The 21,440-nt window shown below is 37.4% G+C and overlaps 1 protein-coding gene and 1 long non-coding RNA gene across 3 annotated transcripts in view; one reads left to right on the forward strand and one right to left on the reverse strand.

Moving 5' to 3' along the window:
- LOC138181993 (terminal nucleotidyltransferase 5C) overlaps nucleotides 1-21,440 on the forward strand; it is a 160,333-nt gene that overhangs the window by 34,028 nt on the left and 104,865 nt on the right. The gene's annotated exons all lie outside the window — the stretch shown is intronic.
- Nucleotides 7,161-14,293, reverse strand: LOC138181778 (uncharacterized). Of its 2 annotated transcripts, none has more exons than XR_011173604.1 (3): nucleotides 13,570-14,293; nucleotides 9,570-10,117; nucleotides 7,161-9,426 (listed from the first exon to the last, which is right to left on the reverse strand). It is a non-coding gene; the product is annotated as an uncharacterized LOC138181778 (long non-coding RNA). The 2 variants fall into 2 exon arrangements; XR_011173603.1 differs by having other exon boundaries at nucleotides 9,570-10,200.

Below are 21,440 nucleotides of genomic sequence, written 5' to 3' on the forward strand. Positions count from 1 at the left end.
AACTCAAAAATTCCACAATTCCCAATTCTTTAAAACAGACTTTAAAACAGAATTTTTCTTCCTCCCACTTTTCGCCCCTTTCTTTCGGTCTTTTAATACTTCTATTCCAATCCACGTGGATTACAGAATAATCGAGATTAATTAGAGGCAAACAATGTACGTATTACGCAGAAGGGCGCGAGTTTGACCAGCGAGTTGACCGTGTTAGTCGAAGTCGAGGACAGAGAGTTATCAGGTCCTCGAATAAACGAACAAATAGGTAGATCAAATTGTTTGCTGATTGTCTACAAAAAGACTCGATGAGGGAGTATACCAGTTTTACCGAACGTTGTGAAACAGTGGACAAGGTATTTTAACTCCGCAGAGCAACATGAGTCAGGATTTAATATCATAGAAACGAATATAAGAAAATTTGTGAGGATTTTTCTTAACGTAGATAAAAATTCTAGAAAAAGAAAGAAATATTAGATACGCATTACGATGGAATATTCGAACAGTTATTTTATTAATATTATTAAATCGAGACGAATATAACAGCGAAGAGAATGAAAAGAGAGGAAAGCAGGAGAGAAGGAAGAAAGAGGATGAAGAAGTGAAGAAGAATAGGTACAGTTGCCAGTGGTTTTTTAATTCGCATTTTTCTATCAATGCGATATTCGTTGTTCGCTTTCTTCGTAATCTTAATCTTCGTAACAGGCAAAATATTCCATCTTTCGATAAACACGCTCGTTTCCTTCTCGTAAATCTTGTCTACCGTCTCAAGAAATGAATTAATTCATGCAAGAACGTGGGTAACACTAATTCGTCGTCTTAATGAAATCACGCATTGTTGTATCTTGAAACGTGAATAATTTCTCAACGTTTTGATAAGTGCGCAAGCGGTTCGTAGTATTAAAGGCAAACATCGCCACCCCCGCAACTGGTTCGAATTAATTACGTTTGCACAGTAGCTTCTAAACTCGAGCCGAGCAAACAAGAAATAATCTGTGGGCAAGAATTTTGTTTACACATATTCGCCTTGGTCTTTCCCTTTTTAATCGCGATAGCTCTAGATTCTTGCTTCGTTGACACGATAATGACGGAGCAAAATCTAGAATTTAACGATCTTTGAATGTTTCTCTGTAAAGAAAGATTTCCTTCAGTGGTGAATTAAAATGTATCCTAAAAGTACAAAGAATTACATCGTATTGTTATTGTTATCATTTATGGAAGTTTTAATTATTGTATATCATTTTATTTTTGCATGATTTTTAAATTAAAATTGTTTAATTTTTACTTTTACTTTATTATTGAATTTCTTCCATTACCTCTTTCCTTCTTTTTTTTATTTGTTTTTATATAGAATTTATTAGTCATTGCATAGAATTACCTGCGAAGAAGTTACCTATTACGTTTCGCTGCGTTCTGTGATTTTTAAGCTCACGCTTTTTCTTCTATTTCTATGCATCTCTACGCAAAAATATATAAATTCCTATAGAAAAATCGTTCTGTCGAAAGTAGATTAAAGTAACATGAACGATAGCAAAGTAAAATCCGTGCTGCTTAAATCTTAATAAATACAAATGTTTATCAAGCAAATCTTCAAACGAATAATGGAATAATCTGTCAAATAAAATTGCGAACGAAAGTATGTGATTCCTCGTGCAAGCTTTAAGTCGATAATCCAGTGTTCGATACGTTTCTAGATTTTCTATAGATTTCTCATAAAATTCGACAAATCCATTGCTTCTCCTTATGAAAAAAAAAAAACAGATTTCAACGCTCGATGCACGTTTCCAACGTATATGAGAAAAATTGTATTTACTTTGAGGAAGCACGATATAATATCGTGTCAGATCTGATTGGTTAGATAGGAGAGATAGATGGTAGGAGCCGTGTCAGTGATAAGGGAGAAGACTGCGAAAGAGAAACTTTATCTCTCCTCTTTCTCTTCCTTCTCTTATCCGTTGACTGACACTTGTTGCTAGAGTGGTGCAATAACCTTTGAGTTTCAAAGATCCACTTGTACGTCGAAGATTAGATACATTGCACCTGTCACAGCCAAGAAAACACATTTTCGCTCATTCAACATTTCAATGTAGTATTTCGTTGAATTTGATTTAACCAGAGAATTTGTTTTTACGTCACGTTACATCATGCTTCAATTTCGTGATTTTATTATCAAACTCGTCGAAATTAATTATCGATGCTCGACGAACGTTCAGGCACGAGCCATTTTTATCGAATATGCAAATCCTTTTCACTCTTTCACGCACGTATTCACACGTTCTCGAAGGTAATTTGCAATTTTGATTTTTCATAGTCTTCATTAACCTTCCTGCCGAGTAAATTCATGGAAAACATGAAACAGCAAGGTTATTGATATCTCTTTAGAAATTACGAATTGATGAAAAGATAAGAATGTTTATAAAAATCTGTGATATTAATTAATTAAATATATTACTTAACCTTAATAGCATGTTTTTGTTTCGATACGATATTTCCTTTTATCTGCCATCGCAATCCGACAATCGACAGCTCTAAATAAACGTGTTCGATATTACGTGAACATTTATCAGATAATCGAGGTTCAAGCGTAGCGTTTTAAATACCACGCATTTGCATAAGGTTTCCTCATCTTCCATTTTTATTTCAATACGATATTCCCTATTTCAACAATTAATTTATATTCGCGGAATAATGTTAATACGGGTACTAAAATTACGAACATAATATACCAAGAAATTATGCTAAAGATAATGATAATAATCTGCTTATCATCTTATCCAGATTGTATCAAAACGTAACAACCGACGAGTTTTCCTCATTACCTATAATGAAATGGCTAATTATAGATATTTACGAAGCTGGTAATTCCATCAAAAGGATCGTTGTGTACAGTTTAAGTAGTAAATTAATTTTTATTTTGAATATTCCCGAATACCGATGTTCGTATGTGGAACATGATCTTTTGACTAACCTGGTTGGCTTAGCTTGGCTAGAACCAAATCAAACATAGACTGGCGAAAAAATAAAAAGTCTTGTTAACAGCCTTCCTTCATCCAGGATTGCGAACGCCCTTTACTTCCGGTCGCCTTGACAAGAACATGTGACTGTGCGACCCAATTGCGCGCCGTTCCGGCTCTCTTCTTCCTTCGATTTTTCCCATAGAGTCGCGCTTATTGGTGGCCATCAATTTTTATTTTTATCTCGCACAAATTCACGTATTTTCATTGGTTTTATCCGGTATATACCATTGTCAGGGTAACAGAGATTCTAATATTAACATTCTTCAAATGTTTGTTAGAAATCTAAAAATGTAAACATATAGGAAAATACGTAAAAAGAAAACTACGGAAGAAGTTGTTGGAAAAATCGGGGATTTTTTTAATCGTATTTTAAAAGCTTTAGCTTTTCTTCCTGTTTGCAAAGTTTCGGAGCAAGTATTTTACTTGGTATAGTAAAAATAGATAACAACGATACTCAGAGAAGCTTGAAATCGATGTATTCAAGCATAGTAATTGTCGCGAAAATACAATCATTTCCTTATTTACGCGCCAAAGGACTAAAATAGCATAGAGCGTACTGAAATAGCATAAAATATTTGTCCGAGGTTCGATAAAGATAATCGTGTTTCTCCCAACAAATATACATTGCATAGACTATCCTTCCGTATTTTGAACGGTACTTAACTTCGAAAGCCATCGTACGTACGTAGTATAGTTGTCAATCTGGAAACGATGTCTTCCAGAATCGATTCGTCATGCCATCCGACATGTTTCCGTAAACTCGTTCGTCTTGCATAAGTTTTCCATGCAATTGAATTTCTAATTTCCTCTTGCAACAGTGTCTATTTTCATCTGTTATCAACGACAAGTATGAAATTGATTAGAAAAGGCAACAACTTACTTAGCAACACAGTCGACCTGCGTGTCTTTACATCGACGTAACATCGATCGAACTTTTCCTTTCGCGTATCGCGCTCGTGGGTCACAAAGTTGTCGACAGGTGTTCGCGATAAGAATCGCGTGAATGTCATTTGAACGATCTGAATGGACCGAAGGTCTATTGCTGGTTGGTGTCCTTTGAATATTCCTGACTCCTTAACGAAACATCTTATTACTCGATTTTTCGAGTAACGTTGAAGAAATACGGTTGCGGTGGAGAGGAAGCTGGAAAGTTTAAGAGTGGAAGTTGCATTGGCTGTTGAAAAACGCGGGAAGATTCAAGCACAAGAAGACTTTTTTGGAAATCGCCACCTGTAGTACCGCAAATTGGTTTTTCTATAAGTAGAAAGTGCGACATCTTATCGTTTTGATATTAAAATCATGTTTAGAAGAAATTAAAATTTCAGTATTAGCTCCGGAATGAGAAGTAAAGAACATCGCGAGCTTTATCAATGCATGCAATTTATGGCAGAATGCAGTCATCAAGTAGCTGCTGTATCTCGGTAAATATCTTTATCGATCGTGAGAACGTAAAAATTTTCCTAACAACTTATTTACGCGAATCGTGAAGAATCGAATAAAAATAAAAGCGTAGGTTGTTAGGAACGAACTATTGCGAAATGGTCTGACAGATATGATTACATAGTCGAAGGCGTGTCAAGATTAGAGGAGATTCCAATTTCAAGCGGAATCGGTGTACGATAACGAAATATTCCGTCCCTTTCCACCACCAAATATACATATGCATATGCTCTATCTACAAACTTAGAGGAAATTGCAAACATCCACATGGTAGAACCTTTCTCCTTTGCGAGAGAACTCGCAAATTGATCGGTAGAAGGGAAATTCCCAACGAAATTTTTGTCTTCCATTTAGAATTGTTCGTTGGCTACAACTATTTACGTTGCATACAAATATTGATATTTTGGCGTTTATACTAAAATTGTATTCAACGATACGTAGAACGCATATACAGAAACATTCAGAATGTCGAAAGTACTCTTCGCGATATTTCAATGGCAAGACAAATCTCTTTTTGGATTCTACCTTTTTAATTCTTTCAATGTCGTTTCATGATTCGCACCATTGTCGTCTTGAAAATCTGGAAACCTTTAGAAAGAAGGACTAAGGAACGTGGTGAAATTTCACTAGCAAACTGTAATCTCCACTGGAAATCTCCACTGGCACGATTTAAGCAACGCTCGGTTATTTTTTATCCGATAAGAGGTCGTTCCAGATAACACATTTGTATAATAGTAGGGAAAAGCAAAATGGAGAGGAAATAAAGATGAAAAAAGACAAAGTAATGGCGACGTGCGGGTACCGTGGTGACGAGCGTGCGGTAACACGTTACATACCGGTGATACGGCTGGTAATCGCGAGTTTCTTTCAAAAACCCTAAGGTTAATCGGCGAGCATCCGTGTCGAAGCCGACATTCAGCGTATTGTTGGTCACGATGTCCTTGTTTGCGATTTAGCCGGCTGTGGCCACGCGTCTGTTTTCGCGCTTTTCAATTTCTCATCCGTCCGGGTCTTCGACTACTACGTACCGCTACCAACCAAAAATTTGCCAATTGTATGGTAAAAAAGATTCGTTTAGACTACTTTGGACCAAGCGAGCGAATACTCGTTCCTTCCTTTATTTAGTAAAATTAATCGATTTGCTTTCCAGACAATTTTTCGCCGAATTGGAAATCGAACGAACGCTGCAAAAATGCCTGTTCGACTATAATTTTTTCAGCAGATAACGTTGTCACAAGCCCGAGTGGAAATATGCACGTTACTGTTGAGTATTCTTTGAAGCTAGGTCTAATCTCTACAAAGGATCGCACGCGTTTGTCCTGAATAGGCCACGGATTTTTATGCCATTTCGTATCTTTATTAAAGTAATTTTAATTAATTTACTCCTGTTAAATTTTAGGACAAGTATATACTTCGCTGTTTAAATGTCTTTTTATATTTTGTACATTAAACGCACTTTCGACATTTTCCTTTTTTCAAATTTCCCAGAAATGCATATCAATCTGTCGTCTTGTCACCAAGTTTATACACCGTTACCTTTCTTCTGCGTCACACTGTATAATCGCACCTTAAACAGTAATATTATAGGAATTATCCACTGTCCGAAGAATCGCTTATCGCATTCCTTCACGTAGGTCAGCTTGATCGAATCGAGTTATCGAGTCGATGACAAATAAAATTGAACGTTACATAGGGAAAAAAGATACTCGCATGCATGCGTGTAAAGGTCGATACATAATTTGCCTCCCATACACTCTTCCTATCTCTTTCTCTTTTTCTCTTTCTTTTCCTACACAGTTGATTTTATGGTTTCGACTGAGAATGACACAGGAGTCGCGCGAAAGTAGCTAGCAGAGAAAAGTTACACAATATAAGTACTCTTATACGTAAAATACAAATATTAACATGTGACCGACGAGATCGAAAGTTTCGCAGTGCATACTAATTTCAGAGGGTGTTTAACGTATTTTCCTTTCACGATTCCTATTATTTGTCCTATTATTTATTCCTATTATTTTAAACGCGTGGTAGATACTATTTCCAGAACGAACCACCTTCAGCTTTCGTTGATAATTTAGTTCTCGTCGTTGTTCTTGCAATTAGCCTCTGACTATTGGATTGGCAACTAAGTGATCGCGAATTTTGTCATTTTTTGATATTTTGTCATTTATTGGTCATTTGATGGTATTGACAAAATCCATAATCACTTGCCAACCCAATAGAACGTTGATGGATTAGGTTGTCCGAAAAGTGTCTTTCTTTTACAGACACGTCTTTTACAACGATGCATCTTTATACAAACGTGAAATCTAATCTGTTAAACCTCATGATTTTTATTTTGATAGAACAAAATGAATCATACGTAATTTGATAAAATAATATAAAACAGAAAATGTTGTGCATCCATTATTTCCTTATAAAACGAAAGAAATTTTTCGGACGACCGAATGTTTCAGATCGATCTTGAAAACACTTTCAACATATTGTAGATGCATACGATATACAGGGTGGTTGGTAACTGGTGGTACAAGCGGAAAGGGGTGATTCTACGCGAAAAAAGAAGTCGAAACTATAGAATAAAAATTTTTTTTTTAATTTTTCCATCGAAACAACGATCTACAGTGAGATCCGTTATAACGAGATGTGAAAATTCAAAGTCGATTTTCTCGAAGACAAAGCCTCAAACGAACAATTTTTATTCTATATTTTCGACTTCTTTTTTCGCGTAGAATCACCCCCTTTCCGCTTGTACCACCAGTTACCAACCACCCTGTATTTCATCTATTATTCAAGTCCGAGAGAAATCGAATAACGTTAATATATATATTTCTTGATTAACGTTCCTTGATTTGCGATCAAACATTCCGCAGTTTAAGATAATAGTCGGTGTTTATGGCAATAAACTTAAGTTCCTTAAACCATCGCACTTTGTTGAAACAGGTCACTAAAACTGAAATCTGCAGTTGCTAATCTCCAAGTACGTGTATAACACACTGCAAATCCCAGCGCAGGCAGGACGCTAATCCAACTGTATCCTCTCACCGACAGATTACGACATCGGGTAGATCCACTTCCTGCGAATGAAATAAGAACAAAATCTCTTTCTGTGTCAACCGCGCGATTCAACAACGTCTCGATCATAAATCGCGTGAAATCGATCGAAGTCTGCCAGTGTCTGGTGGGTTTGTGCCACCCTCTGGGCAAAGTCAGCGCAAATTGATCCCGATCATTGACGCCAGATGAAATCGGAGAGACGCCGCGCGTCGCGTCTCGTCGTCCGTGACAGGCTAATGACATGCTGGTTATCACGAACACGACCTGTTTACGTGTGTGCCCAGGCACACGAACACGATTGTACCAGCCACCCACACGAAGCGCGTATAATACGGGCGCCGGTTATCTGCGATGTCTCCATCGACCAACCAATTCTCATTGATTGTTCGTCGTGTGACATTGATCCGTAGACAGTAGTCACATGTGCACGCAGAGCTCGTGTTATTTCTGTACGGAACAATTTCAATTATTTCACCGCTGTTCCTCGTTTCATTAACTTCAACTATCGTAATACGTCGGAGCTTGGATTTGCATTTACATTGGCTTCGGTTTGCCTCGTCAAAGCTTAACCCGCGTTCTTTCGCACGCGACGAGTTTCGCTTTGCGTTGATCTCATTCGATTCGATCAGATTTGATTCGTGACATTTTGCTTGGAACAGCGACCAACTCGATCAACGAAGTTCGAACAACGTGTTTGGCAAAATGTAAACAGAAACTGAAATAGTTTACGAAGATTGCTCGTAGTTGGATGAACGTTAGGTAAGCCGAGAACTTTCCATTAATTATACAAGTGGAAGCATCGAAGTGTAAATTTGGAATTAAGTTGTCCGAATAATTATGCAATACTAATAGATGGTAACGATATAATGGACGATAGTACGTCGTTTGTACTTTGTTTTACTTGTTTATTGAAAATAGCGATCGATCGAGATAAGAATGAATTACGGGGAACATTTTTTTTTTTTTTTTGTTGCGTCAAGGTCTCGCGTTATTTATTTCAACAATGAAACGCAAATAGTACGGAGAACGCAACAATCAGGGGGAATTTCTAATTTCTGCGTGTTGTTACGAAATAATCTAAGTTTGTGTTTTCATTGAAATCATAATTATACGAAAGCAGAGGAGTTTCGCAGATAAAACAATCGTGCACCGCGCTGGCATAATTATTTAAAAGCAGTTTATCTGCATGAATCTTAAAGATAATTCGCCCAGAATTCTCTTCATATAGAGATTACTATCGTTTTATCAACAAACTGGTTGGTAGCGAAATAACGTAACGTCGTGATGGTAATCGCACCGTTGCGAGTTTTCATTGAATACAATTGAATGCAGGCAAATTGGAGCATAAAAGACACGGATTAATGCTCGTTCGTATATACGTTTCTTTGAAAAGTAGACAAGTTTGAGGAAACCGTATTACAGTATAAGCTTCCCGTACAACGGTCTTAACAATTTTACGTCTTTATAAGTCACCAAGTAAATTCGCTTTGTCTACAAATTGTTTGGCCCATGGGAATCGAAAATTTGTCGCAGGTGCATCGTGAAACGCGTACCTGCAAAACCACTGTCATTCTCTTCCTTGCTGCAATTTGACTCCGTTTCGCAAATACAATACCGCATGTCGAATTTATCTTATGAAAATTCCACGGATAAATAGGAAAGGAACCTTGGTTACCAACAAAGTTCTATCGTTTCATTTTCTAAGGCAAAACATTTCTTTTAATACTTCACTAAAATATGCTAGCCTATAACATCGACGAAGTAATATTCATCTTATTTTTCAAACGTCTAAAACGTTTACTTGAATCGTGAAACAAGCTGTTCATTTACAGAGAAATTTACTATACCAGTAATAAATCCTAGTCGCCAAGAACGTGTCTATCGAAAAGATTCAAAGTCCAAAGATACCAACGTGTACGTGCAACTAAAAATACAAAATGTAAGAAGAAATTGATTAATCTACTAATTACTATGAAGAATAAAAGCTAGGAATATTTACATTTAATACATCGAATTATTAACAAATTGAAAATAAATTATACATGAAACGTAACATTTATTTCTTACCCATCTAAAATTCTAACGAAAGCACGATCCTAGCTTGGAGATCACGCTGTTCCACCATAAAACCTCGAAACAACGAAACATTGAACCCAGGTGGAAAGTTTCCACTCGGTCAGAAACTTCGATGATCGCTGTAACTCGGCGGGTAATAGAGTCCCTTCGTCTCTGGCCGCTTCCAGTTCTTCACAGCGTCCGACCAATTTCCCCATTACCTTCGTTCGATACCGCGGTGAATTCGTGGAAATTGGCCGGCGTTCGTTTGCACACGAGACGAATCACGGTGCGGTTACAGTTCGATCGCTTCTTCGACCGCGTAATCGATTCAAAATTGAGGCAACAACCGTGCAGGGAAAATACCCACGGGAGCTGTATACTTCCCGGTTCAGCGAGGAGCGACGTTACGTCGTCGATTTTCAGACAACGCGTACGACGAGACGAGGAAATTGTTGCTTGGCAACCGATTGACCTAGATCGGTTGCTCTATCGTAGCTGGAGTCCGACTAACGTTGCTCAGGGCGTCTGATTGTCGCGGCAGGGTGCAGGGTTGAAGGCTGAATGGGATTGAGGTGCGTTGAAGAGGAAACTAGAGAAACTGGTAGACTGCTCTTGGCAGCCCATGCTTGTAATAGTTGTACTACCATGAAATTATGGTGGATATTAAACTTTTGATGTATAATCGTTATTTCGCCTCTTTTTCTTTTCCTTTGTTTGAAGCTTTCGAATTGAGAAAATGAATTAGCATTGGACTTGCCAGGCCAGGTCGGGAGACCGGTTTTAAAATTTAATTTAATATTGTACGTTTATTGTTGTTTCTTTTGTTCGTCTAACTTTATGCAAATTCTTATATTAACAAAAATTGAGAAATCGATTAATCAGGTAATATAAGAATTCACATAAAGTTGGATGAACAAAAGAATTTTGTTCAAGGGAACAATTTTTAATGAAATTTTCAAAGCGGTCGTTTGACCGAGGCTGGCAAGGTTGGCGTTAATTTATCGTTTCGATTACATATCAATTTTTTGAATAATAATTCCTACAATTAAAGATCTATTATTTATTTATTTATTTATTTATTTTGGTAAAAGTAGAAATTTTCTTAGAGTAGCGACTTTCAGGATTTAGTTTAGATACAATTCATTCGTGTAGAGATTTTTGTATGTTTTTCGTTTTGTTAGAAATAAAGGTGTTTTGACAAAGTAATTAAATTTCGAGAATTTCGGATTATTATCCGCCTTGTTCCAGGGATGATCGAAATTTTTATTTTGTTAGAAATGAATTATATTATACTTTACATTTGTAAGGGATAAGATCGAGCTGGATGAAATTGATTTACCCTTATTAATTTTTAATTTCATAATTGTAGAAGTTTCTGTTTAAAAGAAGAAGTGGCGTAACTTTTACAATTCTATTGATGTATTTTCAATGGAAATGTGCGTAATATAAGTTTCAGAGTAATAAGTTTATCTGCTGAAAATTGCAAAATATTAACCCTTCATCGCCGTGTAAAATCGAGTGTTTCTTAATATCATCGCGTTCCAATATAAAATAATAAAATTATTTTTACCAAAAAAAAAATGGTAGTATAGTGTATTCTATCTATTAGATTCTCTGATACATAATGAAGCTGACTGTAACGTTAGTAATACAATAGTGTAATATCCATTCATCTTTGGTGTTCTGATTAAACTACCACCAACATAGATAATATTAGCATTGCATTACCAGTATCGATCTTATCTACATTTCCACCATCGATTTAACTCGACAAAATTACTCCGGTATTATAATATAATTTATAGCATTATGACATGTGTTAAATTATGATATAATTGACAGGTTTCTTAATTTATTCGTTGTTCCTCTTTTCAAACGTAAAATTCATTGTATTATAACTATTTGTTAAATTATCGGAACAATTAAAGGTCACACACGTGTTTTGCGAATTACAGATGCACAAATTGTTTGCCACCTTTGTTGTCTTTTTAAATTAAAGTAATCGACGTAACATATTACGCGCTAATCATTGAAAATTGACAATCTATATCGTTATTTACTTATTATATTTACTTTCACAACGGTGAAACGCGTTAAATTTCAAAATCAAATATTGAAATTCTACGATACTGCTCACTTCGTGTAATTGCAGAACTTGTTCATTTGTAATTTTTTATCCGAAACTGTCAAGAAATTGCGAAAGAAAAATTCTGTACTTCAAACGTGAAACGATATGTTTGTATCGTACCAGATTATCTAATCGATCGCTTTAAACGATACTTTATTGCATTCTTTAAGATCAATTAATCGTAAAATTGGACAATTTGTTCTAACACGCAAGCTAGTTACAGCGGAAGGGAAGTTCGTATGAATCTGGAAAACACGAAACAAGTTTTCGACACGTTCTTGCGAAATTCAAAAATTGTCCAATTTTTATCAGAAAATAAACAAGCAACGACAATACGGAATTGGATGCTTCGAACATGAAACGATGTTTCCTTGCCACTTTAAATTGCATATCTGGTCTAGCACTTTATAAACAACTGTACGCACAACATATCTCCACAATTATAAGTTGTCTAATTTATACGTAAAGTACAATCTGAAAAACAATCTTAAGTAAATGAGAAATAGCAAAGAGAATATCACGGACACGTAGCGATAATTTAGTGTCGCTTAAAATTATCTGGACTAACCATTTATCTACCCTGATAAGACAACCACGTCAAAGTAATATATATTACATCGATAACACAGTTAAACAAAAGGATCATGACATCGATGGTTTAAAGAAAAGTCATTAATTTTTACAAAGCACTTTGTTTATGCCGGAAACTCGTCATCGAAAGAAACGACATTAGACTTGTGCGACAATTATTTCTTAGGAAAATAACAATGTTCGATTCCATTTTACGCACGTCGGTTTAACTACTGACTTTTAACAGTTAAAATAGAAATATTTCCCATAATCAGGAAAATTTGATTCCAAAAGAGTCAAGTTACGCAAAGAATGTTATAATCGTAATTAAATGTTTCTGGGAGGAAAAATTTATGAAAATTAGTTGAGAAACAAAGACGAGTAAGAAATTATTCCCACAGTTCAGAAAATTCGGTTCTGAAATAATTCAAAAATCGTAAACGATATAACAACGATAATTAAATTCTTTTGAAAGAGAAACAGAACATCTAACTAATTAATTATTCTTGTTTTTATGGAATAACTGGTCTTGTTAATGATTTATGTATCCATCGATTAATTCGAACTCGGTTTCGATGAATCGTCGGTAGTTTCAGTGTCAGTCATCGTCGTCAGTGGACATGACATTTACATATCACACGCACGGCTGTCATTGCGGCATTGTTATTACGTGAATGGACGTTTATTGTCAATTTCTGGCTCGTCGGTTGGCTGCAAGGTCCGCCGGTCATTGCCACTGAATGGGCCAACTGATTCAGACATATGCCACCGTATTATCCCCTTGATACCCGATTCCAATCGTTCCAACCGATTACGATCATTAGGAGCGGTCATATCGAAGCCTTCAGATCCTCATGAATGATTTCTACCGATTAGATCGACTTGATTTTCATGCAAATTTATCGTTTTATCATCTAAAGTAATGAAATTTACCTTGCATCTTCTACTATTACAGAGTTTCCACGTTTCTGTATTATGCACATTCTGTACATTTTTCTTATCGTTAGATCTTCGATTTAGAAAAATGAAAATAGGAGAATTTAGAAAATAATCGTTTCTACCGTAGGTTTAAATCCATCTTTTCATACAAACAGCTGTTTACTAAAATTTGAGCGAACACTTTAATATTTCTTTGAAACTGTAAATCGAATAGAAATTTTCCAAGAGCAACTGTTGGATGGCTAAGCGAATGAGTAGTCGATTAGGAGGTACGTTTATAGCTTGTCTATGTTGATGAAACATTATACAAGATAGTTATGAGGCGTTTGAAACATTGTTAGTCAACGTATCGATAATGATTATCGACGATACCTGTTTATACCTGTTTATAATTTCATGTACGGTTAACACGTGTAACGCAAGTATGGATAACGTGATGCAGTTTCTTGGAAGCTAAAACGTATGCTTAAAAAAAGCTCATTGCATACGATACACGAAGATAGCTCGGACTTATGCTTCTTTACAGTGATAATCAAGTACGTTCACTGTGTAGGACGGAAATGCGAGTTGGCGCAAACTTTTAGCTCATTTATGCTGTACAATGTTAACGATGTAAGAAGAATTTTTCACGAGAAATTTAGGTTTCGTTTGTTTCGCTTCTATCGCGTATTTTTCCTTCCAACACTCGAATTCCATCAGTTTCACTTTCTACGCGAGAAAAGATCTTCCACCGGGTTTGACGAACCAAGTTCTACTGTCATTCGTAATACGTAAACTGGCGCCAACGCGAATCAGCGCAGCATTTCGTCATAGACGATCTTCGCGTACACCGAAACCGTATTCGTACACGTCGAACGTTCGATTTGCGGCCGAAAATACCCGGTTTGCGACTCGAACACGCGTGCTCGGTGTATGCCGCACCGCGTGTACCTCGCCCTTGACATTATATCAAGATCGCATCATCCACGAGCAATCCGCTAGCCATTGGCTGGCTTGCCTTTTTCTGTCTACTTCGATATTACGTAGGTTTATCAAACTATGATATGTATCTAAATATTTTAATACATTGATGGTCAAAATTAAATTTCTGTGACAGAAATAAATACGCAGATAAGAATACGTATTGTTACGAGATCGGATCTCTTCTCGTCTGACACGTCCCTTTATCGGCGATCTCGCTGTACAATGTGCTGTGCAATTTCGTACGGTATATGATATTTTCAAGATATTTATGTTCGAGTTACGAAGACGACCGATCGATGTTTCTATCCAATTCATCGTCCATATCAACGAACAGCGATGGTCTTCTTAATTCTTTGTCGAAATACACGTAAAGTTTGACGTTTCGCTTTATAGCTGACAAATACACGTAATCAACGAACACCGTCACAGTTCACGTACCAAAGATAGACTTCAGTTTCTAGAGTATCGTAGCGAGATGATTAATTTTGTGAAAAACGTTCGCGTATTTTTAACGGCCAGGTGCGAAAACGTTAAGAAAATGGAGCGAGTTGGTCGAACACCTTGAGGAATTTTCGTAGCGGCACCATGCCAGCGTCTGCCTCTGAATCAACTGAAAACAGCACCAATTACGTGGGAAGAATACGAAGAAATGCGTTGAGCAAGATAGAAAGTCGAGAACCGATGTTTTTGGAAGATCGTTTTTCCCGATAAATCGTGCGATCGGCTCGTGGATCGACCGTTAATTAATAGCAACTCGTAAATCGAGAGTCCGGATCGATCCGCGCGATAAGACGGTTACGGTGCCTGTTAAAAGTGCAATTTAGACATTCCCAGGCACGGGCGGACGTTTACGGCCGTCAATTTTCTTCGATTAAAATGTACCAATGGTAAATTATGCGACGAGTTCCGGCGACGATTTATGGCCCGAGCCGTGGAATCGACTTCTGCCAGGCGGCTCTCTTTGCTTTACGAGACTCTTTCATCGGCCTTGATTCGCACGGGATTGTAGAAACTGGAAGAGATATCGGAGTCGACACAAATTGACACAGTGGCGAGGTCAAGGTTTACGGATGCGAATCGTTCTTTAATAGACTCTTAGACTATATCAGATCATACTTCAAGGGAAAACGGGTTAGAACACGTTCGCGAGTCGAGTGATTGCTCAAGGTCGTTTGTTCGGTAACCAGAGACGTCACTGGCGACACTTTTGTGTTCGATGGATCATAGTATTTCCTTAAATTGTTCTTTCTCATTGACCTTTGTTCGTTCGAGATCATAGAAACTGAACAAGATCGATGCAAACTGTGAGACCGATGAGATGGAAGTTTGATCGTGTGAATCTTTCTGCGATAAACTTTTAAATTAGCTTTGAAATAACGAGGAGAAGAAATGACGAATAATAGGGGAAAATGTGTTTCAAATAGGTTGGTTGCTTCAAGTTACTTGCTATTTTTACGTTCAGTACGTTAATATGTCTAGGTCATTTCGATTGCCCTTGATTCGCTTCGGATTATAAGAACTGATAAAATCGTTGTCGTTACAGATCGTCGTGCCGATGAAACTAAAATCTTCTTGGATTTTTCTGCGCTTTTCTCTTTTCTTAGATTAGCTTTGGAACGCTGTATTCCAAATGGATCAATCGCTCGAGATCGTTCGTAAGATATCCAATGACATGACTGGTGACTCTTTCGAAGCAACCTGTACAGAGTAGTCAGGCAACGCGATAATATTTCCATTTCTCGATGCTTCCGGTTAAGTGATACAGTTACAAGACGATAGATAAATCAGTGGTGCACGTGTGGCGCACGAATTAGGTTGAGAATGAATCGGCTCGAGCTTGGTTGAAAAGCCTTGTCCCGATGTGCTGAGGGCGTGCCGCGAATCGATCGAACCATACGATTCCATACGAATGGCCGCGCTATCGCCTACCAGGTGTTGGTCTACGATAAATCCCACGAGATGCGCCGTTTAATTATTTAACGGTCCTTTATCGATCACTATACACCGACCGATACGACAAGGCTACAAGCACCAGCTACTTTGTCCCTCTCGCGACATTGCGAAACAGCGGGCCGCATTCTTTTCTGGTTACCAATGCTAACGTTCCTTTCGTTCACGTTAACGACTTCTCTGGGCTTCACCTTTTTGCAATTCCTCTTTTCTTTTCCTTTCTTTTTATCTCGGTTCTTTTTCCTTCCGACTGTTTATTATCTTCCTTCTTGCTTGATTATTCCATGAAGGTAAAGAGTTGGTTGACACTAATTGAGAGACGATGTTTTTTCAAGCTGGTAGAGGTTTCAGATCACATGGAAGGAGTTTTTAATTTGTTAGTTTATTCTTCGTCGGTTCTTTGTATGTTTTTTCTTCTTCTCTTTTTTGGGGGAGGGAGGGGCTCATTGTGCAGGAGCGAAGGCTTGGGTAGGAGCCCTCATCTTTCTTATTATTTTTAACGACGGCTGTTTATTGTCTTCTTTTTCAAATGGTTACCCCGTGAAGGTAAAAATGACGGAAGACTGAAATCTTTCTTAAGGCTAAAGCTTTTGAGTTATACGTAAGATGTTTCCAATTTCGTGGTTTCTTGTTTTTTGCTCGCTTTGCTCTTACGTGTTTTGGTACCTATGTAGAAGCGAAGAAATTGTCTCAGGCAGGCTCTTCGATGTACAGCTTTGTTACGGTAATAAATCTAATTGACGTTTGTTCGAGTACGAAGATCTCTGCCTCTTTTTCTATATCTCGCAACTGTATGAAATCTCTTTTAAAATTGACTTATGTGCAGCATTACGATAATTTATCTCTTTTCTTCGAATCGCTGAGAAAAGCGCTAAATCATCGAAGAAAAGAAAAAAGACTCCATCTTCTTTATCTCGTCTGACGCTTTTTCTACCAAAGAATAGTCAAAAGAATATTTAAGGCCGTTGGTAGCTGTATCGTTGAAAAGAACCGATTGTCGATGGAACGGAGGTCAGATCGTTGAGAAACCTTCGGGAAACCGCCTCGACGAGGCGGTTGGTCGGTGTTCAGCCGATCGAATTCGCCTTTCGATAGCGAAACGGGGACAATTTTAAGACTCGTTCCTTTAACAATTCGTTCGAGCGAGTAGATAATGGCGCCAGCGTGAATGTAGTCAACCTTGTGCGTTACCTACCACACCCTGCGTAGTGCCTCAATGTAAAACTCGAGAGGTCGGTTTTCACCAGTTTCGAAGTGTGGAAGGTCGCAAGTGACAGGAAAATCGATTTTTTCTCCCTTCATGCCGCTACCGGTTTCGTTAACATTTTTTTTTCTTCCTCCTGTCCTTTTCCTTTCTTTCTTCTCCGCGAGCTCGCGGCACGGAACTCGATCGATTTACAACCGACAGATATTTCCAGAAATCGGAACGAACCGTAGCGCATGGTCATTAATAATAATCAGAATTTTATCTCCGGAAGATTCTGTAGGGTGAAAATTGAATTTTAATAGAAAGATTCGTACGGTTGCAAATATTCGAACGTATCGCTACGTATTAATTAATTTTCAACAAATATGCCGCGCTCCCGGTGTAATATTGCAAATTTCAGACTTTAATTAAGTATATCGAAATCCATGTTTCACACATCGAGCTTTAAGCTTCGGACACTTAAGCACAATTGTCGCGATATTTGCTGAACGAAAGAAATTTCTATTCAGGCTCCATCGCTTTGCAGTTACGCGTATAAGAATGTAAAGTTGCATAAAAGTCCTCAGCCTCTGATCATCGTTCTTCGTGCGAGCCTCGTCGTAATTTTGGCACGATAGCCGTGTCGTATCGTATTGGTTACCAGCGAGATCGTGCGTGCGCCGAAGCAGAGGCAAATAGAATTCACTCGTGACGGCCGTTCTCATAACACGTGACACCTTCCCGTAGGAAAAAATCGCGGCGAGAAAATTTAAGCCACGTCGTGTTACGGTCGTACGGTCCGTGACGTGCATTTTTGGTCACGGGCCGACGTACCGGTTGGAGGCTCTTCAAGATTCACGGCGCTCCAAGATTATGACGTGTAAATCGAGACGATACGAGACAGTCTATCGTATGTACTGTGGCCAATGATAAAGTACCTACATGGACACTAATAATATAAATTTGAAATTTCATTAGCACAGGCTGGCTGAGCTTCGTTATTTTATCGAGCTGCGAAAGAATTAGATAGCCATATGAATAGATAGATAGCCATTGGAAACTTGTAGCAACTATGACACTATTTCAAGTGATTTTTATTTTTTCAAAGGCAAAATTCTTATTTTTCGTCATATTTCTCATACATTACTTCCGAGTGTGATAATTAATATTTTTAGATGGGTGGTCATTTTGAAACATTCCACTAGATTCTGTTCGTTTTAGATTTTATTAGTCTACTACATTCTATTTGATACGTTTTCTTCCTACGTACTTGTACCGCAGATTATTTTAACGTTGGCTGCAAGCTCGTGCAGCTGGCTTCCTATTCTTTCTGCTTATTCAAACCGTAATAATAATTAGATTGAAAATTGGTCGGAAATAACTGCAAATTATCTAGCTATTTATTCCTTGGGAAACAAAAGAAAAAACAAAAAAAAAAAGAATAACGTTATCAAACGATGTTCGCGCTAATAAAGAGAGATTCTGTTTTGTCTATGCAGGAAAGTTTTTCCAAGGAATTGCGGCATCGAAAATTCTAGCACAACAAACTTTATCTCCTAACGCGGTTGAACCGCAACCTTATTTACAACTTTCGATAAGAAATTATATTTTCGGTGAAATCTTCGTAACATTTAACTTCATCGTTTATCTGTCAACAAGTCTTGCTTTAGTTACTCAGAAATACTTACGGTTTACTCTACAGTCCAAAAATAAACCTTATACTTATCATAAAAAAAATATTGATCATTTGTCAGCTCCAAAAAGATGAAGAACCTATTGAAGCTACGTCATTTTTACAAACACCGTTAGATTTTTACGATTTGTCTTTTCGTCGTCGTTTTTCCGTTGTGTAAATCCGAGGAAATTAAACCTCAGCAAGTACATCCTCTGCGACTTTTTCTTTTAGAATTTCCATAAAACTATCGATTGCAAGTAAGCGTCGACAATCAGGGCCAATCGTAAAAAGAACGATGATCGATGAATCGAAAATGATTCAGAAACGCATACGATCGTTCGGTAACTCAGCCGTTTAATTTATCACGACGAAAGACCATAGGTGAGCATGTTCGCGTGCGCAGTGACCAGCGAAAGTTGCAACTGTATTAGCAACAGGTGTGCAACAGCTCGCGGCCACGACAGGTAAATCGATATCAGCTTCGTTTTCCCGCTTCTCCAGGTTCGTCTATTCTTATTCCTCTGCTTTTTCACCGCGACTCGATCAAACATTCCTGTTTAACCTTTCAATGACCAAAGAATTTCATCGGCCAATACATTCTACTTGAAGGTATTTAACCCGTCTTCTCTTCGGCTCTTGTATTTTAGTAGATATATCCAGTAATCGTGAAGAGGACAGGTTTATTACTGTCTTTCTAGGAATATTCGTATTTATAATATTTAATACAGTTCCTCGCCACAGTATATTCACAATAATTACATTTCTTCGGGACAGTCGCTGAATACAGTTGCGGAACACACGTGCGTCGTGTATGCACTGCAGATATTTATGCATTTTGGGAAGATTTAAGAATTTCTAAAAATCTACAAAATACACATAGTATACAAGAATATATAAATCATCCAAAATAGAGTACTTATCGTGACGTTAGAACGTAGATGAAACAAATTTCTACTCAAATTACGTCTCTTTAGGTATATTCATAAAAGTATAAAATTGTATTAACATCCGCAGTCTAGTCACGTAAGATTACGATCCTAAAAATTTCTTTTTAACCAAAAATTGGACAATATTCGTGAAAGTGTAAGATGTTTGAAAAAGGACCGTGAAATCTCTAAATATTAGGCTGCCAACTAAGTGGTTGCGAATTTTGTCATTAGGTGGTATTGACAATCACAATTACTCAGGTACCAAACCGATATAAATAAAGATCATCGAGTGCAGGTGATTCTCGCGATACTTTTCAATGACGAAGGTGAATGAAACACAAATTGTGTCACTCGGACAAGCAAAAGTCCACTTCATTTTTTGTAAAGAATTCGCAAAGACAATTTTCTTGAGATTCGATTATGCTCTTGTTACTCTCTGTTATACTCTTGCTTCCTGGGTGATTGCTCCTTCGACACCAACACGGTAAAGAAGTATATTAGTCCGGAATATGGTTAAAATGGATCGTTATTACGACTCACGCAACACCACAGAATAAATATATCTGTCGGGGAAACCGGGAATTAAACTCAAACGTTTACGTCGTTTTATCATCCGTTGAACCGGCATGAAAATGTTTTTACTCGCATAATCTGCCGAAACCGTTTCCTGTGGTATTAACTTCCTTCCACTCTGCACGATTATCGTATTGAATAACTGAAAGTTTTAATTAGTCGGACTCGTGATTGTATTAAACGACGCCGACTTAATTGTCTGAATTGGTTGTACGGCCGGCATTAAACATTTCCATTCCCTGCCAGACGGATACAAAGGTCAGCCTATGGTGATTGCTCGTACTATTTCTCTTTCAATCGCTTCCTCTGGCTAACGTAAGACGCTCGATTAGATTCCATTAAAATTCGTATCCGTGAAAGATGAGATTTTCAGGACGTGGGTTGTAATACTTGGTTCGTAGAATATTCATGCGAATTATAAATATTTTTGCAGATATTCGATAACGAAATTAAACAATGATATTTAATAATAAACGAAACTCGATCAAAGGTGTGTCTAACTTTTTAACCGTCGCAAAATATATTTCACCCTTGTGATAAATTATTTGCTTATTGTATTTATACTTTAACTGTTACTATTTTCTTGTTATTTTTCTATATTTACGCGCGTTGTCGTAAATGTATAAAAGTCCACGATCTAATGAGTAATTTGTTTTTTCTTAAAGTTGTGTCTGTATGACTAAGAACAATGGGTGCTTGTGCTTAGTCACTTGACAATTTCTATTCTTAGAAAAATCCATGTTCATAAAATTCTAATCGAAATACTTCCGTCAGGAAATGTATAATGATTCGCTTTGAATGTATCGTAGGAATGGCCACAGTAGTAGATCACGTACGAATATTTAATAGATTCACGTTTTCTTTCGTTCCTTTGCATCATGCTGATGTGCAAAGCTGAACACGCTTTATACGATTTTCAAGAATGTTCGTATCGATTCAGGTACACAATTCATATTGTATTACAACC

Source organism: Bombus flavifrons, chromosome 7 (assembly GCF_040668555.2).
Source record: "Bombus flavifrons isolate JBK064 chromosome 7, iyBomFlav1_principal, whole genome shotgun sequence".
In the NCBI taxonomy this organism is placed as follows: Eukaryota; Metazoa; Arthropoda; class Insecta; order Hymenoptera; family Apidae; genus Bombus; species Bombus flavifrons.